The following is a 21,756-nucleotide window of genomic DNA, read 5'->3' on the forward strand; positions in this document are numbered from 1 at the left end:
TTTTTTTTTTTTTCCAAGGTCTGATCGGTCTCGAAATTAAAATGATGAAGTGTTGCGCAGCGTCTCTAGTATGCCCGTCAACCACATCACGTCGCACTTGTCAGTTCTGAGCACATAGACATGCCTAGAACAATAGTCTTCCACCAAGTGTGAAGTGCGTGCTGTCATTCGATTTCTTCATGCTCAGGGGTGCAATGCAGCCGAAATTCATGGACGAATGAGTAATGTGTATAGTGAATGAGTGACAGCAAAGTGTGGCAAAGGTGCAGGAACTTTTGAAGCAGGACGTAGAGATGGTCATGATGCAGGCGGTCAGGGAAGGAAGCAAGTGTCAGCTGATGATCTTGTTCAGAAAGTGGATCAGGCAATATGAGATTTCTGTGTTGAGTGATTCATTTCCCGAAATTTCAAGGTCTATACCATCGTGAGTGAGAGACTTCAGAACCACAAACTCTGTGTGAGATGGGTTCCCAAGATGCCGTCAAACCATCACAAAACACAGCGAATCGGCACCGTCTTAAAATTTCTCCAGCGCCACCATGCTGAAGGAGATATTTTTAACAAAATTGTCACAGGGGATGAGACATGGATCCATTTCGAAAATGAAGTAACAAAGGAGCATTCCAAACAGTGGACGCATTCTCATTTTCGACTAAACCAAAGAAGTGCGAGCAAACCTTTTTCATCAGAAAGTGTATGGCTACTGTGTTCTGGGACCAAAAAAGTGTTTTGTTCGTGGAATTCATGGAACATGGCATGACCATTACAGCATGATTCATCGTCTACGAAGGGTAATTCAGAACAAGTAAAGAGGAATGTCTTCATCAGACATTGTGCTTCTTCACGACGATGCTCCTGCAGCGTTCCATACAGCTCGGATTCGGCTCCCTCTGATTTTCATCTCTTTGCTCACATGTAACTCTGGGTAGGAGGGCAGCATTTTGGCACCGTCAACGAGTTGCAGACCAGCGTAGCATAGTGGCTGAAAGCACAGGTGACTTTTTTTTTCTATTTGCTTTATGTCGCACTGACACAGATAGGTCTTACGGCAACGATGGGACAGAAAAGGCCTAGAAATGGGAAGGAAGCGTCCGTGGCCTTAATTAAGGTACAACCCCAGCATTTGTTTGATGTGAAACTGGGAAACCATGGAAAACCATCTTCAGGGCTGCCGACAGTGGGGTTCGAACCCACTATCTCCCGAATACTGGCCGCACTATCGAGCTCGGTGCACAGGTGACTGGAAAGTTGGTATCATGCATGTCAGAACAGTGACTATGTATAGAAGTAGCTGGACAGTGTAAGGAAATGTTGCAAATAAAACTGTTGATTTTCACAGTGTTTTTATTTTGCGAACGATCGGACCTTGAAGAGAATAGCCCTCGTATAAGTGTAGGTGGAACCTATGGGAATGGAATGTCTGCAAAAAGAGACGTTCATCTCCTGTGCAATGGCCCATGTGCTGGATAGTGTACGACACAACATGTACATTGTGAGCAGGCATCACATGATCATCTCAAACAGGTCGTGCCCTTCCCAGGGACACAGTTGCACGCAGATATCTTTGCAGACATGCTTGTCTACCTGGATAGCGTTCTTGATACAGGCATTGTGGCTAGCCATTCAGACGAGTAACATATCCACATACCCATCGCTGGAATAAACCACGAGCTTTGTGTTGTACCTCGAAGGACGGGAGTTTGCAGAGCCAGATACCTACCTGCCGTCGCATGATGTTATTGTTCCAGTGGGGCACACTTTGTGCTACTGTGCTATGAAGCTTGGAACACGTATGAAATTGAATGTTAGTTGCCTGTTCATCCACCCCTTCTCCACACCCTACGCCATGATGCAAATGGCTCTTAGGGGACCACATAAATCAGTCTGTGGAAACTATTAAATATGCAACTTTACCACATCCCAGGCAATGGGTGATTACTTGCGTGGTTTTCCACCCTCCATACCTCCGAGCCCTATCCACTATCATATCTCAGACCATGCCCCAGTCACGTGAGCTATTGAGAGGTTTAGCATGCAATGGGCAGTTCCCAGGCTATACAATAATATTTGTGGTCTGTTGAAAAGTATGTGTTCTTCGTCTGTGCTTGTTTTACGGGTTTACTCAGAGTAGTCGCAATGAATTAATAGTGGTGCTCAAGATTCCTGCTGTGTTCTAATCCATAACCACACATCGTGCTATATTAGCCCAGATTAGGGAGAGAGCCCGATGCTTCTTTTAGAACCGTACTTAATCCAGCGGTTTGCATAACACTAGATCACAAGGGGTCACAAGTGGTGGGCAAGCCACCTGGTGTACTGTTTGGGGCAAGATGGTGGGTACCAGGTAAGCATAAACAAAGGTGTTTTTTTTTTTTTTTTTTGCTTTACATCGCACCGACACAGATAGGTCTTATGGCGACGATGGGACGGGAAAGGCCTCGGAAAGGGAAGGAAGCGTCCGTGGCCTTAATTAAGGTACAGCCCCAGCATTTGCTTGGTGTGAAAATGGGAAACCACGGAAAACCATCTTCAGGGCTGCCGACAGTGGGGTTCGAACCCACTATCACCCGGATGCGAGATCACAGCTGTGCGCTCCTAACCGCACGGCCAACTCGCCCGGTAACAAAGGATCTCTCTTCTCTGCTACTTCAGGTATCACGTACAGACACACCACCCACTTGAACAGAGCTAAAGTATGTCAGAAGTATTATTTTCACCTCAAAGGTATTTTTAACAATTGAAAATTCCTTTAACTGCAAGAATCCATGAGGTCTTGGTGGCAATGGAGTGGAATATTTGAGTGGTAATTGCCCTTATTCAAGTGTTCTGACAGTTCATACCTTTGAAGCCTCACAGAAAGACAATTGTAAACATGTGTCCAGGCAAAGAAAGCCATGACCTGGTTCCACCTTATTCAATACCAATCAGACTCTTTAACTTAATGTATTATTATTAACATTTACAAACTGTATATTTTGGTACATGTTTTTTTTAATAGGACTGCTATGTTTTTTAAAACATCGGACATTGCACATTTAAAAAGATCATACAGTTTGTCCATGACACTAAAATCCAAATGTTCGCTTAGAAAAGTCTACATAAAATAGTCATAATATGTTTCCCCACCACAGCTGACTTGTTTGGGCAGTCAAGCAGCTTTGATTACAGTGAACACGTGAGCAGATCTGCACGACAACATTCAACTGACCCACAGTTCTTCACTTCTTTTTTTTTTTTTTAATTGCACTGACCTGCGAATTCAAACTTCCCGATCATTGCATGAAGTTTACATAGTGATCTTTTATATTTCGGGCATGCTGATTCCAGAACTGAAGTCAGTTTTCCCATATCATGTCAGGTTTTTGTACAAATTCAAAATGAAAATTTGATAAATATGCAGCACGCACACATGCAAGGTTACTATTATCACATGTAAAGAACGCTTCTTTCTTATTATTTTCACCCATCTGAACACTCCTATCTTACACTGCTATACTTATGAACATAATATAAAGATATGTAGTGTATTGTGTTAACAGATCTGTAGAAAAGCACAGCCAATGGACCAAAATTTACCACACGTTAAGCCTCATAACGTACTGAGAAAGGTAAGTCTACGGTTTCAATTTTACAATGTCCTACCTTAGTACAAGAAACGTCTTCACCTTGCTTTTCGTGTGTGAAGAGTAGTTGGACCTTCTCTCTTTAGTAACCAGCAGTAATCTGCCAGCATGTTTTAGTTCCATTTCCTGTAGATCCTGATGGAATCTTCCTCCTTGCTCTTCGCTCAGCATTTCTAGGTTCACGGGGAAATAGTCCAGATGTGAATGTAACAATGTGCACTTTCAAGCTCATTTTGCAGCCCAAATCTTGGAAAGAAACAAGCAATCTATCCATCTTTTGTTTGTAGTCTGAATCCTTTGTGTTTCCAAGAAAGTTTTTGACCACATTCCGGAATGCTGTCCATGCCGATCGCTCTGCAGTGCACTTAACATCTTCAAAATTAGCATCAGAAAGAAGTTTTCTGATATCTGGACCTGTGAAAATACCCTGCTTGAATTTTGGAATTACTGATCCCCGGGAATTGATGACACAGGTACTGAAAGCATTCACCTTCACTGCTTAGAGCCTTAGCGAATTGCTTCATAAGCCCTAGTTTGATATGAAGCGGAGGTAACAGTATTTAGCTCTTGTGAACAAGAGTTTCTTGTTTTATGTTTTTCAACCCTACAATCCATTGTCTACGTGGCCATTCTTTTTGAGTCCAGTGATGTAACCTTGCTCAACTGTCTCACTCACACAGAAAGCACTTTGAAATCACCACACACTTGCCACTTGTGTTCCTGGTACTTCAGTTTACACAACAGCATTTCGAGATTTCCATACGTTTCTCGTACAATAACTGAATGAGCAACGGGAATGGATGCAAGTTTTTCATTGTGAAGAAGGATGCACTTCAAACTACGCTTGGAGGCGTCGATAAAAAGTCTCCAGTTAATAGGGTCAAACTGTGGTGCTCCTAGTTTTAAGATAACCTCCGGAATGCTGTTGCAGTAAACCACGGCTCCCTCTTCAGAAAAGAAGGGTGTAAATTCTTGTTTGCAATGTCTGTACCAATAGTACGTCGTCCCTGGTGCCAACACGTTCCTTTCACAAAGTCTAGACCCAAGTAACTCAGCAGATTCCTTTGTGAGGCCAAGATCTCGAACGAAGTCATTTAATGCACTTTGTTCGAACAGTCTTGGTTCTTTTTAAACACATTCAGGGGAGAAATCACAGTCAGAGTTAGTGCCCGCCATTTCTACATCAGATTCAGAAGAGGGACAATCCTGTAAATGTTCTTGATGCTGTGGTACTGGTGTATCAGGGCCATGAGGAACGGGTAAAATTGCAGATCGAATATTGCTTGGATACACAATATTACCTTTGTTGCTGCTGTTAAATCCCTTCACATTCACAGAACAGAAGTAGCAGTGAGTACTGTGGTCTGGGGGTTCTCACCACACCATTGGAATACCGAATGGCAATACAGTTCGCTTACTGTTCAGCCACTGCCGTAACGGCTCTATACAGGTTCTACAAGCCTTATGTGGTGCCCACGGCTTGTCTTGCTCTCCAAGTTTCAAGCCAAAGTAGACCCTTCTCACGAACTCGGTTATATTGTGCCGCTGTCTCATCGGCATGAAATTTCCACATACATAGCAGAATGTTGTTCTTGCAGCCATGTCGTGGCATGTTGATAGATGTAAGTTCAATAAAAATATTAACACAGTATGTCACACATATAGAACACTTATGAAGACAAAAATCTCCTTTCACTAGCAAGCGAAACACAACTCAGACTGTCGTGGACGAAGCACGAGAGAATGACGCCACTCAGCCAAAACCGCGCGTTGCCAGCTATGTTGTACATAGTTGCTGGCTCTACACCCTGAGCGTGACTACAAGATGGCTGGAGGACGTTGAATTAATAAAATAATAAAATAAAATAATATGGAAATCTAAATTAAAGCAACACTCTTCCTAACAACGTAAGAAGTGCATTAGTGCATGTGATGGAATAAACATCATATAGGATTTTTGAGAAAATGTGATGTGATGGGGGAAAATTAACACCAGATCCTGATTCAGGATGCAGAAGTCATCCTAAAAAGCAATACAGGATGGCGGCAATGAAACCATCGCAGGACAGTGTTGCCTGTTCTCATTTTGTTACCGTTTTCTTTTTTAGATTTATTTTATGAGCACTATAAATTGTATTCACCTAACGTTTATGTTGTTCCGAGTTGGCAGTATTTTGTCTAGATTTTAAAACCGGATTAAAGATTTTTGAAGCATTTTCTGGTGAGCCTTTCATGTAAGAGCACAGTAAGACAATGTCTATTCCAAATAATATCAACAGTTTAATGGATACTGTTAAATTCTTCATTAATGTAGTGACAGTTTAGTTTTCTAAGTGAACACTCATTTTTTAAAGTAATGAACAAATAATATGAATGTTTTATGTGCAATGTCCGATGTTTTTAAAACACTTATCATATAACCATGTGTCCTATAAGCAGGATGAAGCATGTGTGAAATATTACTAATAAGTTAAAGATTTTAAAAAATCTGATTGGTATTGAATGAAGTGGAACAGCGAATATGAGATTTATAAACTGCAGCCTGTATCAAATCGTTGAAACATGCCGATGCCAGGAAATGGGTGGGTCTGTGACATGCCCATACAAGGCAGTGTAATCTCTACATCTTGCCCAGAACTATCTCTTTTGAGGTACAGTGTGCTGTCTCAGTCTCAACCCTGCACACTCGTCAGTCCGTGTGAGTACTGCTCGTTTCTCTCGTATATCAGACTTCTTCAGTGACGCCTTAGGGCTCAGCAGTCAACAAACACACAGTTTCTTTACGAATGTTTCTTAGTACGCTGTTGCTTAAAAGTGATGTTCATATCAGAACAGGGTTTTATTATAGAGTACCAAGTGAAGTATTCGCCTTCCATTCATTCACAGATTTCCTGGCATTTGTCTCCTAAATAAGAATACAGCATAATATATTGAAGAACTTCTGAACTGCCAGGTCCATTCTTAGCGAAAATAAAAATAGGAGATTGTGTTAACAGAGGAAAAGTTCAATGAAATGGGACAGTCAGAAAAACTTCAGGAAAACGTTCGATAAGTTGCATCGAACATCTCAATAGATGAGATTCGCTGAGTGTCTGCAAACCAGTTCAGTTTTTGTCTCTCAGTCTGGCTCTCTCTGGCTGAGAAGTCAGCTTAGAGGCGCTGGGTAACTCCTGGCCACCTCAAGGATTTTCACTGCATAAGGTTAAGTCTTGAGCCCATCTTAGAAGAGGAACGACATGGCTCTAGGACTGGAAGAAGCACAACAGATCTGATATTTGCTTTGAGGATATTGGCAGAGAAACACTGGGAAAGAGAAAAAGACCTAATTATTGTGTTTATGGAACTTGAAAAGGCGTATGATAATGTTCCTAGATCAACTATTTGGAAAAGTCTTAGAAAACTTGGTGTACCGGAGTACCTTATTAGGAAGATCCAAATATTATATACTAATTGTAAAAGCTGTGTCAGAATTGGAGATGGTCACTCTGAATGGTTCAATACAACCAAAGGAGTACTACAGGGAAGTGCCTCATCACCTCTTCTATTCATAGCAGTTATGGATACCATTTTAAAGGAACTAAAAGGAAAAGGTAATAAAGATCTTCTGGCTCTGGTGTTTGCAGACGATGTGGCAATATGGGATGAAACAGAGAAGGGAATTAAAAATAATCTGAATGCATGGTGTAAGAAGTTTGATGATTATGGAATGAAATTGAACCCATCAAAAGCAGTAGCATTGAAAATCAGCAGACATAATACAGAATGCAACATAAAAATACAGGACCACCAAGTTGAAGTAGTTACCAATTCAGTTATTTAGGAAGTGTAGTGGCTAGTAATAACAGAGCTCAGATAGAAATAACAGAGTAACCAAAGGCTCTAACTTTTACAGTATCATTAGACACCTACTATGGGATGAGAAGGTCCCGCAAAGAACAAAAATGACCCTGTACAAGTCATATTTCATTCCTATCCTTACATATTCTCTGGAAACCTGCACACTAACATCAAAGGATTGTAGTAGGATTCAAGCCTGTGAAATGAAATTTCTTAGAACTGCCCTCCAAAAGACCCGACTTGATCATGTGAATAATGATGAGATCCGATCTAACCTAGGTCTAAATGAATCGATGGAGGTCATCTAGACTTAAATGGTTTGGGCATGTTAAACGAATGAATAGGACAAGGTTACCATGTGCTTATTTGGAAAAGAGAATAACAGGTAGAAGACCAGCTGGAAGACCAAGAAGAAGATGGATGGACCAACTGAGGGAAGACGTGGAGAGAAGAGGATGGAATTGGGAATCTGTCTTGGACAACGAAATGTTTTTGAATAGGCAACTTTGGAAGACGCTCGTTTTCAAACACCCTACCCGGCTCGCTGGAAGGGCAAACCGATAATGATGATGAAGGTTATGTCTTGAGCCACTCCTTTTTGGTTGGCATCCACCCAAAAAACTGGAGTAAATCCTCGCCCAGTTCCAAGCCCAATACACAGGGAAGTCCACGAAGAAGTAGTCTCATAGTTTCACCAAAAATTAGTCGAGTAGTGCTTAGCGTTCTCATACAATTTATAAAACACCGTGCACCTCAGTCCTCGTGGTTCACATGATGCTCGCTTGTTGCTAGACCATTAGTCTGGCTGGAGATAAGACCATTGTTCTCGGGGCAAACAAAGGGGATCTGGGGGTGTTAGCCCTAGGTTAGAGCCGTGACCCAAAAGCCTCTGCGACAGGACTGGTTAGTGACAAGACCACCGGATAGTTACGTCGTGGATATTGCAATTACATCTTGCACTTTCAAACTCAAATATGGTTTCAGATTTTTATGGAATGTGGTAGCAGTGGGTCAATACATAGGAAGTGCCCTACAGCCAACAGGAACACAGGAAACGTCCGCATTTCAGAGACTGACATACTGTCTGTTTTAACTTTACTATATAAGTAAAGAAAACTTCTAGGTGGTTCCCTGGCAAGCGTAAAGGAAGGACCTCTCCTCTTTCAGGTATCGTTTCATATCATTTTTGCAAGATTTCCAGTCCTAAACATTCAGACATGCTGGAAAATAATAAACTAAGTCTGAATTACAGGTTAAGAGAACACAAGGCATACAAAATCTTCATATTTGGATTGTGTTGTGACTTTGTGCCTGACGGTGTATGCAGTCTGGCTCATTTAACTGTTCTCTGCTTTTCGTGAACATTATGAGACAGTGCCAAACATTGCGTGTGCCGTGCTGATGCTCGGAAGATTACACATTACTTCTTTTAAGTGACTTACATTCCACTTCGTCTGAATTTTACAGTGCCTACCCCCGTCATTTTTATATCGCCTCTTCAACTGATATTGTGTGGACTTGACCGTTAACTTCTTTCTTACTTATGCATTGTTTTTCGAGTTATAATTGGCTGATGATGACCCAGACTGGGGTCGAAACCGGTACCATTTCCACTTTTAATTAAATAGGAATGTTTTACATAGTTACAATTACAAAAATTAATTGCTCTTATTACACTCAATGTATATATGTAAGAACTAATATGAGTTCGTCTTTTCTTTAACGCGATGAGTATGTCGGAGTATTTTTAACATAGGCATTTGCCTAGTCAGTTTAATTGATCTCAAATCTTATGAATATTTAGTCCTGTATGAAATGAACTTAGTTGAACAATTGTAAAATAGTCAGTATTATAGTCGTTTTAACAATAATTTACACTAAATAGAGAGATATGTGTTGATAGTTCAATAAAACAAATGACTAGCCAAAATAAAAAATTAGTAAACATGGTTTAACGTGCTTGACTGCACTGTTGACTGTCTAAAGCGGCAGGTAACAGTAGTTCTTGCGTTGTTACAGGGCATATTATGTTAGAATGATGTGAAATAGCTCATAAACACATTAAAATCACTGTAATGTGCATTGGACGTAAACTTCAATTGACAGTCCAAAGTAGTAAGTGACAGACACCTCCTTATGTTGTTTGCAAGTTATAAGCTTAAATTATTGTGATCATTGCCAATATGCAATGAATATTACTCAACCACTTTCCAATTTAGTATTTGTAACTTGTGGATAGTCCTATTTGTTTGACGTTGACTAATGTTCTAGAAATTGTTCACTTTTTGAATCCAAGGTCGTTAATGGTGGCTCTTTCCTTTCTTATGATGGTGAATATCTGCAAGTCGAAATGATCTTCTGGAGCTTGCAAGTTACTTCGGTTGAGCTGCTCGTCTTCGGCTTCTTCATGACTTTAGATCTTCATATTTGGATTGTGTTGTGACTTTGTGGCTGACGGTGTATGCAGTCTGGCTCATTTAACTTTTATCTGCTTTTCGTGAACATTATGAGACAGTGCCAAACATTGCGTGTGCCGTGCTGATGCTCGGAAGATTACGCATTACTTCTTTTAAGTGACTTACATTCCACTTCGTCTGAATTTTACAGTGCCTACCCCCGTCATTTTTATATTGCCTCTTCAACTGATATTGTGTGGACTTGACCATTAACTTCTTTCTTACTTATGCATTGTTTTTCGAGTTATAATTGGCTGATGATGACCCAGACTGGGGTCGAAACCAGTACCATTTCCACTTTTAATTAAATAGGAATGTAATCTCTACATCTCTTATTTACTTGTATTGAATAGGTTGAACTACCATATTTATTATTTCAATTTAACTGTGATACTTTTCAATACGGAACAATGAAATTTTTATCTTTAAATGCACAAGCTAACCAATCTAAACAAAAAGCCTTCTCTTACATGGGCCTTAAGATCAAGATCGCTAAATTAGGAAAAGATATAGACTTCCTAAAACAATGCATTTCCTATAATCTTACCCCCAAATTTCTTCAAAGTTGCATCAGGAAAACCCATTCTTCTCCTCACATATTAAAAACCCAAAGAATAACCAACAAAATTTGGTTAAAAAACGAAATTTGTTTCTTACACAAGAAAAAATTGTATTTAAACAACAGATTATATGAAACACATCTAGAAATTGCTAATCTTCTCCCGAGTGCTCAATGGAACCTCTTCCTAGCTCAAGTAGACAATAAATTATTTCATGAATTGTCAATTAAGCAACAAACCCTTGGGAAAAAACTCAACATTTTTAAGAACAATTCCTCACATAAATATCAGTTTAAGAAAATTATCACACCCTCCAAAACCATTGAACAATTCCATCCTCCCATAGTCAATTTATCTAAAACAACTCTGAGTGATGATGCAAACTTAATTCTTTCGAAGGGCCTCAAACACAATTGGCCCCACCTCAACACTTTCAATATAGCCACCAATTTAATCATTGAATCTGAAATAGCCATTAACAAAATGCCAACAGAAGAACAAGATGAAATCAGATATGAAGTAAAAAGAAAACTTGAAAAAATCTTCATCAATAATAACAAAAACACTTCTCCTAAAATAATAATAATAATAATAATAATAATAATAATAATAATAATAATAATAATAATAATAATAATTTTAATAAATTAATTAATGACAATAAACTCATTTTAGATCAAAAAAAAAAATCAATGACAATAACCTCATTATCAACAAATCTGATAAAGGCAACACCACCGTCGTAATGGAAAAAACTGATTACATAGCTAAAACTTCTTCAATGACTCTTCTTTTTCTATAGTAAAAAAAGACCCAACCAATAAAATCCAACGCCTACTCAAACAAACCTTAAAAAAAAACACTTCCTTTCTCCTCACTGATCAAGAAAAAACTAAATTAATTAACATGAACCCAGGCCTACCCACGGTCAAAGCCCTCCCAAAAATTCATAAAACTAACATTCCCATCCGTCCAATAATCAATTACAGACCCAGTCCCTTATATAATAATTCTAAATTCATCCAAAGATTTTTACTAAAAAACTTTTGATTTTTATCCAACAAATCTATCAAAAACCCTTCTGAATTAATCGACAAATTACAGAACTTTGACATCCAACCAAATTTTTCTCTCCATTCTTTTGACATCATAAACATGTACCCTAGTATTCCAATTTCCAAATTATTCCCCATAATAAACAACAACTTAAACAAATTCAGCAATCTGAGTAAACTAGAAATTCACGACTTCATGTCAATTCTAACACAAAAATTAATAATAATAATAATTTCTCTAACATCCTCTTTTGGGCCAGATATGTCGATGACACATTAGTAATTTTAAACTCATTTTACTCATTTACTTCTTCTCAACAACACTGACTCTAACATTAAATTCACCCTTGAATCAGAACACAACAAAACTCTTAATTTTGTAGACTTAACCATTACTAGACATCCTTCTTCTTTGTCTTACAAAATTTTCAGAAAACCACCCCAAACTGCAACCACAATACGACAAGATTCTTCGCACCCTCAAGCACATAAACGTGCTACTTATAACAGCCTAATTTTCCGTGCCTTCAACACCCCTATGTCTAAAAAAGATTTAAATATTGAATTGAACACCATCTGTAATTTAAAGATAAAAATTTCATTGTTCCGTATTGAAATTATTGATGTTAAAAATTAAATAACTGGAAGTTCAACCTATTCAATACATTTCTATTTAAATGGGACCGGTTTCGACCTTAGTCTAGGTCATCATCAGCCATAAAAAACATGTAAAATGTTTAAGAATGTTGGAGGTCAGTTTTACACTGTTAGGCACAAAGACACGACATCACATTCTGTTCTGCACAAAGTCACAACATTAACAATCAACTTGCGAAGATCAAAAAGGCTTGAATTCGCAGACGAACAGATCTGTAGAAGAAAGCCGCCAGCTCCCGGTGACTACGTAGCACATTCAAGGTCACGCGCTGCGGCCAAACACCAAAGTAGAGTGGAGAAAGTTTCGAAGGTCCAGAACCTGTCACGGCTGCGGGAAGCCAAGTGTGTATATAAAAGTATACGATGCCAAGTAATATAACCGAATGAGCACCCGTACTCCAGCTAAGATCTTGGTAAACAGTTAACTTGAAAAAACAATTGTAGAGAGAAGAAAAAAATGTAGTAAAAAGCGCAATATCAGAAAACAAATGAAAACTTATATGCACAGTGCGCTATTTTAAAAAAAAAATTTTAGGTTATGATTGAAGTAGTCGAAGTTGGCGCAAGACAAAGATTTTTGAAAGAGGAGAATAAATTAAACGAGGAAGAGTGATAGTGAAATAAGAGAAAGAATAAAAGAAATTGAAGTTTCTTTCTCTTATTTCACTATCACTCTTCCTCGTTTAATTTATTCTCCTCTTTCAAAAATCTTTGTCTTGCGCCAACTTCGACTACTTCAATCATAACCTAAAATTTTTTTTAAAATAGCGCACTGTGCATATAAGTTTTCATTTGTTTTCTGATATTGCGCTTTTTACTACATTTTTTTCTTCTCTCTACAATTGTTTTTTCAAGTTAACTGTTTACCAAGATCTTAGCTGGAGTACGGGTGCTCATTCGGTTATATTACTTGGCATCGTATACTTTTATATACGCACTTGGCTTCCCGCAGCCGTGACAGGTTCTGGACCTTCGAAACTTTCTCCACTCTACTTTGGTGTTTGGCCGCAGCGCGTGACCTTGAATGTGCTACGTAGTCACCGGGAGCTGGCGGCTTTCTTCTACAGATCTGTTCGTCTGCGAATTCAAGCCTTTTTGATCTTCGCAAGTTGATTGTTAATGTTGTGACTTTGTGCAGAACAGAATGTGATGTCGTGTCTTTGTGCCTAACAGTGTAAAACTGACCTCCAACATTCTTAAACATTTTACATGTTTTTTATGGCTGATGATGACCTAGACTAAGGTCGAAACCGGTCCCATTTAAATAGAAATGTATTGAATAGGTTGAACTTCCAGTTATTTAATTTTTAACACCATCTGTAATATCGCTAAATTCAATGGCTATAACAACTCCTTCATAAACCGTATCATCAACAAATTCAAACACCGTCCTAAAACTACTTTAACTAAAGACAAAACCAAACCCACTGCATTTTCCACTTTCACTTTCACTCAAGAAGCTTATAAAATAACTAATGTTCTTAAAAAACATAACATGAAAATTTCCTTTAGAACCAATAACAGAAATTTTGATATATTACACAACTCTAAATCACTAAATAAATCTAATGCTTTTTCAAAATCTGGAGTATACAGATTCAAATGTAACAACTGCAGCTCCTCATACATCGGTCAAACTGGCCGCAACTTCAACATCAGATACTTCAAACATATCAACGCCATTAAATACAACAAATTCTCCGCCATAGGACAACACATACATGACTCCAAGCACAATTTCACCAATATTGAAAAAGACATAAAAGTACTTAAAATCATTAACACTATTGAAAATTGTTTTATTCACCTTGACCAATACTTCAACCCCAATTTCAACTTAAACGACATTTCTGAAAAACCCAATATCCTATTTGACTTCCTGATTCTTCTTCTCAAAAATTCTAAATTTCAAAACCTGATTCAATTTTCCATGCCTTACAAAGTTCCTACCCACATTTTGTACCTCCAGTAACCCACCCTCCTAACCCATCCTAAACTACCCCTCCTTCATCCCTATCTTATCCTTTCTCACCACCTTTTAACTTTAAACCCTTTTAATCTTTTCTTATCCACTAATCTTATATTTTCTTTATTAACTTATCCTATTTTTCTTTTCACCTCTAAAAAAACAAAGAGCTACATTGCCACCTTCATTTTGGGCCCTCACTTTCAAATTTAAACTCATGCCTTGTGTCCGCCAACTTTGACTACTTCAATCACGACCTGAATTTTTTATATTCAAGAAATAGCGCACTGTGCATACACGTTTTCATTTGTTTCCGGTATTGCGCTTTTTTACCATTTTTTCTATTCACTATTGTTTTTTCACGTCAACTGTTCTAAAAATCTTCAAGATCATAATTACGCATTCAATTATATTGAATCGTATTATAAGTATATATATATGTCAGAGTTATACCAAGTGAAAGCCTGGACAGTGACCACAGACTTCTCCTCGCAACAATAAAGTACATTGAAATGTATAGACCTCAGAAATACAGGAAACCAAAAATCAAGACATGGGAGCTAAAGGCAGAGAAACAAGTTGAATACACAAAAAAAGTGACCTATAAATTACCATCAGATGCATTACAAGAAGGCAACATCGAGTGGACTAGATTCAAAGAAAGCATTGTCGGAGCTGCAGTAGAAGTTTGTGGTAAAACTAATAGCAAAATGAAGGCAAAAGAAACTCCTTGGTGGAACGATCGGGTGAAGATTGCTGTGAAAGCGAAAAATGAAGCCAGGAAAGCCAGAGACAAAGAAATGCAAAAAGGAAGTCAAAGGAATGAATCTAGAGTAAACAAACTGCAACAGAAATACAGAGATCAGAAGCTACGAGTAAAGAAAATTGTGGCCGAAGAAAAACAGGAAGCTTGGACTGATTTCACAGATAAACTAGAGCAACACAGCAAAGCTAATTCTAAACTACTTTACCGAACATTACGAAATATAAGAAGAGAGAATGAATACATAACAGCAATAGAGGAACCAGATGGTAACATAGTTAGGGAAGAGAGAGAAATAAGGAAGATCATGAAATCCTATTTTGATAATTTATACAACAGTACTGGGAAAGACTCCAATGATGTAACCACGCAGGTCAGTTTAAGCTGCAATGATGAGCCTGACCAAGAGAGCCCGCCAACATGGAAGGAAGTAGAGACTGCCCTTAATAGTATGCCCAAAGAAAGATCAACAGGATTTGATGAAGTCAGTGCAGATATGATCAAAGCAACTGGTGCAATAGGAACACAGTGGCTTCATAGAGTAATTAATGCAATATGGAAGGATAGGAAAGTCCCAGATGATTGGAAAAAGGGAATAATAATATCTCTCTTCAAAAAAGGAAGCCGGAAGAAATGTAGCAATTATAGAGGGATCACTTTATTGTCTCATAGTTTGAAAATATTTGAGAAAATACTTGAAAAAAGGCTAAGGAAAATAATAGAACCACAACTACAGGAAGAACAATATGGATTCAGAGAACACCGATCAACTACTGATCTCATATTTGCACTTAGAATACTGTTAGAAAAGCATTGGGAGAAGGGCAAAGACTTAACACTAGTGTTTTTGGATCTCGAAAAAGCATTTGATAGTGTCCCAAGGATGGGAATGCTTAAGAAAGAAAAATGTACCCAAAGGGCTTATCCAGAAAGTTAAAATGCTTTACGAAGACTGCTGCAGTTGTGTACAGATAGGAAATGATAATTCTGATTGGTTCCAAACCACTAAAGGAGTGCAACAAGGCAGTACCCTTTCACCCTTACTTTTTATCACTGTCATGGATGAAGTCATGAAAGAAATTAAGCAGAAGAACAATATGGACATCATTGCTTTTGCATGTGCAGATGATGTAGTAATTTGGGGAAATACAGAGAAGGAAGTCCAAGAGAGGCTGAACACCTGGAATGAACATTTGAAAGCACACGGATTAACAATAAATAAATCGAAAACTGTTACTATGTCTGTCAACAGGCAGAAGAAGAAAGGAAAAATAATGCTGGAAGGTACACAGCTTGAAACAGTAGACCAATATAAATATCTTGGGTGCATCATTTCAAGTGATAACAGAATACAGCATGAGATTAACAACCGCATTCAAAAATCAGCTCAGTTTTACCATCAAGTTCGGAACCTCCTCTGGAACGAACAAGTTCCCTTAAGATCAAAGCAGATTCTATTCCAATCATACTTCACCCCCATACTAACATATGGCCTAGAAACCTGCACAACAACCCAACAAGTGGATAGCAAACTACAAGCCGCAGAAATGGAGTTCCTACGAACTATGGTACAGAAGACAAAAAGGGACAGGGTAAGGAATGAAAGAATAAGGGAGGAAGCTGGTGTGTAGCCATCCCTGAATGAAAAAGTGACAAGGGCCCGTTTGAAATGGTTTGGCCATGTCAAACGAATGGACGATGGAAGGACAGCAAAACAATGGCTACACACAGTCGTGGCCGGAAAACGACCGGTAGGAAGACCTAGGAAGAGATGGCTGGACCAAGTGAAAGAGGACATAGGAACAAGAGGAGTTGGCTGGGATGTCGTCCTGAGAGAAGAGTGGTACATGGACAGACAGAAGTGGAGGGAGCTCGTAAACCACACACGGGCAACTGGAGTGGAAAACTGATGATGATGATGATGATGATATATATATAGAGATACATTTTCGTGAACTAAGCAAATACTTGATCATTAATCTATCCTTCAATCTCCGTCAGCGTATGAAACTACAGCACTTGACGTTGTAAACACCGCGCCGATCTTCTGGAGCTTGCAAGTTACTTCGGTTGAGCTGCTCGCCTTTGGATTCTTCATGACTTTAGATCTTCATATTTGGATTGTGTTGTGACTTTGTGCCTGACGGTGTATGCAGTCTGGCTCATTTAACTGTTCTCTGCTTTTCATGAACATTATGAGACAGTGCCAAACATTGCGTGTGCCGTGCTGATGCTCGGAAGATTACGCATTACTTCTTTTAAGTGACTTACATTCCACTTCGTCTGAATTTTACAGAGCCTACCCCCGTCATTTTTATATCGCCTCTTCAACTGATATTGTGTGGACTTGACCGTTAACTTCTTTCTTACTTACGCATTGTTTTTCGAGTTATAATCGGCTGATAATGACCCAGACTGGGGTCGAAACCAGTACCATTTCCACTTTTAATTAAATAAGAATGTAATCTCTACATCTCTTATTTACTTGTATTGAATAGGTTGAACTACCATATTTATTATTTCAATTTAATCTCCTTCTGTCTTCATACATCTTCTGATCCAGTACATCCTCCCATTTGTATCCTCTCTCCTCCACATCTGATCTTACAGTCTCTATCCAACGTTTTCTTGGTCTTCCCTGTGACCTCCTTCCTAAGAGATTAAGGTCGAAATATTTTCTGGCAGGTCTTTCCCTGTTCATTCTCATTATGTGCCCATACCACTTAAGTCTGCGTTTCTTTATGACACTGATAATAGGAACCTCAATACCAGCAACTTTCCTATTCACTTCATTTCTGATCTTGTCCTTTCTGGTTGTTTGGTTCATGGTTCTAATGAATCTCATTTCAGTTGCTCGGATTCTACTTAAGTCTTTGTTTAGTAGGGTACATGTCTCTAAACCGTACGTGAGAATTGGTACGAAGTAAGTGTGGTACATTATTGTTATAGCTTTCTGTGGTATTTTGCAGTCCCAGAGAAAATTTCTGACTTGACTGTAGAAGTTCAATGCTTTCTGTGTCCTGCTGAGTATTTCCTGCCTAACAGTGTTATCTTTCGAGATTGTGTTTCTGACGTACTTGAAGTGGGAAGCTGATTCGATTTTTGCTCCTTCCAGAAATATATTTGAGCTTGTTCCTTCCCTGTTGATGGTCATTTCCACTGTCTTTGTTTTGCTCATCATCAGTCCAAAATTTTTGAATGTGTTGTTCCATTCATTAAGTTTCTTCTGAACTTCAGCTTCTGTCTCTCCCCATAAAAGCACATAATCAGCAAATACCAGGGCGTTTGGTTCACTGTCCATTTTCTTGATAGATTTGATGACCTTGTCCATTACTATTATGAACAGGAGTGGTGACAGAGCACTTCCTTGTTGGGCACCTCTCTTTGTTTCAAACCATTTTGATCGTCCGTTGCCTATCTGGACCCAGCTGTAGCACTTCTGGTATAGCATCTTGACTTTGTCAGTTAAGTACTTTGGCACCTTTAGGTCTTCCAGACATTCCCATATCTTCTAGGAACACTATCATACGCTTTTTCAATGTCCACAAATGCAATCACAAGATTTCTTCCGTTTTTGCGGTACTTTTCTGTCAGCATCTTTACTACTAAGATAAGATCCACACCTTTCCTGAACCCGTGTTGTTCTTCCTCAAGCAAAGGTTCCACTATCTTCCTAAGTCTCATTTCTATGATCTTTTCCAGCAGCTTCAGTGAGTGTGACAACAGCGTGATGCCTGTGTAATTTCCACATTTCCGTTGGTTGCCCTTTCTGAACAGTGGGATGATGACTCCTTTACTCCAATCTTCTGGAATGCTGTTACTTTCCCAAATCACTGATAACACTCTATATAGTCAATTCAAGCCTGGTATTTCAGCTGCCTTTATCATGTCTGAGCTGAGATCATCAAAGCCTGGGGACTTCCCATTTCGCATGCTCCTTAGTGCTGTTTCTACCTCAAGCCATGTTAATGGGTATTTGTTGTTTCTGGCTTCATCTACACTACAATAATTGCTGGTGGTGTCACCCCCATCTCCATTTAACAGCATGTTGAAGCACTTCTTCATTTCATTCCTGATCCCTTCCTCTGTTTGTATTAAGCTACCATCATCTGTTTCCGGTGCAAGGATGTTTATATTTTCATTTCTTTTACTGTTTACTATTTTGTATAGGAGTTTTCTACTTTCATACAGTAGCCGTACGAAAGTATGATCCCTGATTTCAGGTTAGGAGATGTTTGTAAATGACGATCTCCCATTTAGGTAAATTTGGTGAATTAGGATTATATATATTAGTATTATATGGAGAATTTGTAGTTTGTATAATTTTTAATTCGGGTAACACATAGCTTAGCAGTGATGATTGTGCAACATGGAAAACAATGACTATATCCCTGAAGATGGTTGAATTATTATTTATAAGCTTCATTTTCCGTATTGATTGGATTCAATTTATAGACAAGAAAATAATACGGAAGCCAACCAGGCAAAGCGTAACGCATTCAAATACCAAAACCTGAAAATCAAGCTAATGAACGCAACCAAAAGCATTGCCTTTTTGAAGGAATGCCTTTCAAACAACTTAACACCGAAATTTCTCCAGAAATACAATAACAAACATAGGCGAACTGCTCAGACACGCAAAACACTAAACAGGACTAATGAAATTTGGTTAAAAGAATATTAATAAAATTCCTATACTGCAAAAAACAACATCTCAATAATGAACTTTATTCAACACATCTCAAAGTATCCCATGAACTCCCACATAGCTATTGGAATTATTTTCAACAAATTTCTAAAGATAAAATGGAAGATTTAGCCATAAAGAAACAAAATACATTAAACAAAAAAACTGGAAACACTGAAACAACAAAGCAAACCGAAACCACTAACCATAATCGAAAATAAAGAGCCTTCTAATCTTAACAAGAATTCCCAACATAAATTCCACCCACCCATAAAAAATCTCACACTAACCGCATTTGACAATGTAGAGACGTATATGTTGAGCAAGGGACCCAAACACAACTGGGGTAATACATCATCCTATCAGAATATTATAACTGCCGTCACCGAAACAGAACTTGCTTTACAGAAAATCCCGTACGATATACGAGACGAAGTTAGACACGAAATCAGTAGAAAGATCCCGCAATACATCAATAACATTCACAATAATAACCTAAACATGAATACCACCAATAAATCGAACCTAAACAAACTCAAAAACAAAATAAAACAGAACAATCTACTAATAACAAAAGCCGACAAAGGCAAGAATGGATAAGAATGAATACATAACAAAGACTAAAGAATGTTTCCAAGACAACACTTTTTCAATAAAACGCCGAGATCCAACCAATAACATACAAAGGAACTTAAAAAATCTACTCAGAACACACACTTTCTTCTCACCGAAACAGAATCTGCTAAACTTATAACTATGAACCCCCAATTACCATCCGCAAAAGCCTACCCTAAAATACACAAAGAAAATGTACCCATGAGACCGATTATAAACTATAGAGCCAGTCCAACCTATAAATTATCACAAATCTTTCAAAAAATTTTGAAAAAACATTATTCCTTTTTAGCAAACAAAACAATACAAAACTCAATAGATTTTTGCAACAGAACCAAAGAACTTAAGATCGAACAACATCATACTCTTGCTTCATTTGATATAACAAACATGTACCCTAACATTCCTATCAAACAATCAAAATAATAGAATCTAACCTAAAAAACCATAGCAACTTGAGCACCTTAGAAATAGAAGAATTCATGAATCTACTCAAATTCGCCATAAACAATAACTACTTCAGATTTCATGACACCATATATCAGCAACAAGGCCTACCTATGGGATCTCCTGCTTCCGGAATATTAGCAGAAATATACATAGACCACCTAGAACACACATCAATCAATAAAATAGATAATATATATTTTTGGTGCAGATTTGTCGATGATATCTTCGTAATTATAGATAATAGATTCACTGATGCAGATACTATACTAGACAAACTTAACACTTTAGACCCCCAAATTAAATTCACTAAAGAAACCGAAAATAACCGTACCTTAAATTACTTGGACTTGACAATAACCAGACACGACAACCACTTATCTTACAAGATCTACAGGAAACCCACACACACTTTAAATACCATAAAAAATGACTCCATCCTAACACACACAAAAGAGCAGCTTTCAATATCCCAATGACAATAGAAGATCAAAATAATTAATTAAAATTAATCCACGATATAGCCAAACATAACGGATACAGCAAAGAAATGGTCAACAAAATCATTCACAAAATAAAATCCCAACCTAAATCTAAATTAATTAAAACAGCCAAACCCAAAAAAGATTATGTCCTATTTACCTTCAACAACACCAATATATATACTATAACTAATATTTTTAAGAAGCACAACCTGAAAATAGCATTCAAGACCACACACAACAGCACCAACACTATACACAACACCAAAACAGACAATAATAATAATAATAAATACAACCAATCAGGTGTCTACCGCATCAAATGTAACAACTGTGACACAAGCTACATTGGACGTACAGGCAGAAACTTCACCGTCCGTTATAATGAACATATAAATGCAGTAAAGCACAACCATTTCTCATCAATAGGCCAACATGTAGAAGAATCTAAGCACAACTTCACAGACATCAATAATGACATGATGATATTAAACATAAACTCTAAGGGCCCCCTGCTCAACATAACCGAAGATTTCTATATTTCTCTGGACCAATACGCTAACCCCAATCATAACATTAATGACATTACAGAGAAAACCAGCATCATT

The 21,756-nt window shown here is 38.1% G+C and overlaps 1 protein-coding gene across 1 annotated transcript in view; it reads right to left on the reverse strand.

Annotated features, from left to right (window-relative positions):
- The window catches only part of beg (malonyl-CoA-acyl carrier protein transacylase beg), a 107,400-nt gene that overhangs the window by 19,707 nt on the left and 65,937 nt on the right, over nt 1-21,756 (reverse strand). The gene's annotated exons all lie outside the window — the stretch shown is intronic.

This window comes from Anabrus simplex, chromosome X, assembly GCF_040414725.1.
Source record: "Anabrus simplex isolate iqAnaSimp1 chromosome X, ASM4041472v1, whole genome shotgun sequence".
Classification (NCBI taxonomy): domain Eukaryota; kingdom Metazoa; phylum Arthropoda; class Insecta; order Orthoptera; family Tettigoniidae; genus Anabrus; species Anabrus simplex.